The following is a 3,003-nucleotide window of genomic DNA, read 5'->3' as shown; positions in this document are numbered from 1 at the left end:
GAATAATTATTTAATTATTTAACAAGGTTCCCATGGGTGCAAGAACTCAAATTTGTTTTGAGGAATATTAAACAAAGAAAAACCGTTATTATATGCAAATTATCTTTCATTACTACATCGATCAGAAAGCCATGTTCCCTTTTCTGGCCAGAAAACTTCGAATGAAGCATGCCCTAATCTAGTGGCAAAGTTGCACCAAAACAATGTCCTTCGAGAAAAATTCTCCCTAAACTCCCAATTGAATTGGGTTTCTGGATTGACGATATGCACGCCTAAGTCCATAGCCAATCCAAAATTTTAGGTTAGATACCCACAAACTAAGATAAATATATACATATAAATTTTAAGGAATATACGAAAATAGAAACATTAAAATACAAAAATAAAAACCTTAAAAAACAGGTGAGGGATTAATGGAAGTTGAGAATTGGATGCTGTCAACCACACAAGACATTAATATATATTTCCATAGAAAAAGCAAACAAGAATACTAGCCTTATAAAATTTGTCTATTGATCCATCAATTCAATAGACAAAACCAAAAATTCAAACTTATATTTTCAATTCTTCTATTGATCCATCAATTCAAACTTCCTTATATTGTTTGAGTGTGTAGGCGAAGGCCAAAGTTTGTTTAAGTTAATTTGATTCAAATATATGGTATGACATGAGTTCTATGAGTAAAATATGCTAATTGCAATTCAAATTTACTTATTACTATAGAGTTATACATTCCCTTTTTCTTTCAAAATTTGGTTCCTTTTCTTTTCTCCATTATAATTGCAAAATTAACTAAAGTTTAAACTCTTATGGGTCTAAAAAAATATATTTTAATTAAAACCTAACCCATTAAACTAATCAACAATTTTATTTATATTCAATACCAAATATCTTAGTTTGTTTTCTTTTTTTCACTCGATTTATCACTAAAAAAAATTAACCTAAAAGATACTTTCAATTACTAATTTTTCTAAAGATATCGTACTATTCTTAAATATGGTACCCAAGCTTGTTGTAGCCATGATCGAGAGCCCAATAACTCTTCATCTTCGGTTTTGGTGTTTATCAATGAGATCATCAATAGTAGTATTCATTTATCTTTCAATATGACCCAAAGAAGTTAATAAAAGAATCGTTCCGACAACTTTACACTTCAAGAGTAAAAAATTATACCGATTATATCGTTCGTCTAAACGTTCTTTCTCTCCTTACACGTTCCACACAATGACGAAAACGTCCCAGCAACTAAGAAGAAAAATAATCAAGCAGAAGGTATTTCCAACAGTAATAAGAGGTATTTTATAAGTTTTATTGATGATTACCGTCGCAATGTGTGAATATATTTTCTTGCTGAAAAAAATCTTGTTGATAAAGAGATTGGAGATTTTATTCGTTGTCTACCCATAGATAGGGGTGGAGAGTACACCTCTCACGAGTTCAGTTTTTGCAAAACTAATGGTATCAGTAGAAAACTTATAGCGAGTCTAGATGAGTGCAAGAACAGAACAATCATGAACATGATTATAAGTATATTATCAGAGAAGCAAGTTCCAAAGAATTTTTGGCCATAAGCAGTAAACTGGATATTGCACGTGCTCAATAGAAGTCTTACAGTGGTAGTGAAAAATATGACTTCAGAGGAGGCTTGAAGTGGCGCAAAACCTAATACTAATTATTTTTTAGTTTTTGGATACATTGACCTTGTTCATGTATCAGACGGTAAGAGAAAGAAGTTAGATGATCAAAATTTTCAGTGTGTGCTACTAGGGATGAATGAAGAGTCTAAAACATATAGACTCTATGTTCTAGTGTCCAAGAAGATAATTGCAAGCAGAGAGGTGATTTTTGAAGAAAACAAATGTTGGAATTGGGGTAAAACTAACGAAGAAGTTGAACTTGATACCCACGAATGGAAAGATAGTAATATAGAAGAAAGCGAACATGATCAAAGTGAGGAAGAATCTGAAGAGGAGGTGATAGTAGAAGAAGAAGGGGAAGTTAATATATATTCTAATGATCCATCTAAAGCACACCCGAAGTGAGAAATAGAAGAGCACCATTATGGATGGAGATTATGTGAGCAAGGGAGAATTTTCTGAAGAAAATGAGCACAACAATTTAGTTCTATTAACCTCAACTATAGATTCGACTACCTTTGAAGAAGCTGTTCAAAGTTCAAAATGGTGAACTACAATGGACTTGGAGATAGAAGCCATAGAACGAAATGAGACTTGGGAGTTGACAAATTTTCCTAGAGGAATGAAGAAGATTGGAGTAAAGTGGGTTTTCAAAATCAAACTAAAAGAAAATGGCGAAGTTGACAAGTATAAGGCTACGTTGGTAGCAAAAAGTTATGCACAACAACATGGTATAGACTATACCAAGGCATTTGTACCTGTAGCTAGGTGGGATAGTATTCGAATGATAATTGCTTTAGCAGCTCGGAATAGTTGGAAAGTGTATCAGCTTGACGTGAAAAGTGCTTTCTTATATGGAGAGTTATAAGAAGCCGTCTTTGTCGAGCAACCACAAGGTTATGAGAAAAAATGTCAAGAATACAAGGTATACAAATTAAAAAAGACATTATATGGCCTTAACCAAGTCTTATGTGGAAGATTTAGTCGATTTAAAGCCCATTTCGTCATAGAAGGATTTGAGAGGTGCAACTGTGACCATACTCTATTCATACAAACAAGAGATAGAGGTAAAATTTTGATTGTTAGTCCATATGTTGACGATCTAATTTTTATTGGTAATGATGAGAGCATATTTGTTAAGTTCAAGAATTCTATGAAACTTCAATTTGAAATGACTGATTTGGGAAAAAATGAAATATTTTCTCGGTGTAGAGATTTTACAAAATCCTGAAGACATTTATATTAGTTAAAGAAAGTATGCAAAAGAAGTTTTGGTCAAGTTTATGATGAAAAAAGTAATAGTATGAAAAACCATGTTGTTCCTGGGGTTAGACTAACAAAGGATGAATTTAATGTATCTTATTGC

This window comes from Cucurbita maxima, unplaced genomic scaffold, assembly GCF_002738345.1.
Source record: "Cucurbita maxima cultivar Rimu unplaced genomic scaffold, Cmax_1.0 Cma_Scf00087, whole genome shotgun sequence".
Classification (NCBI taxonomy): domain Eukaryota; kingdom Viridiplantae; phylum Streptophyta; class Magnoliopsida; order Cucurbitales; family Cucurbitaceae; genus Cucurbita; species Cucurbita maxima.
Note: the sequence above shows the minus strand (reverse complement) of the source record.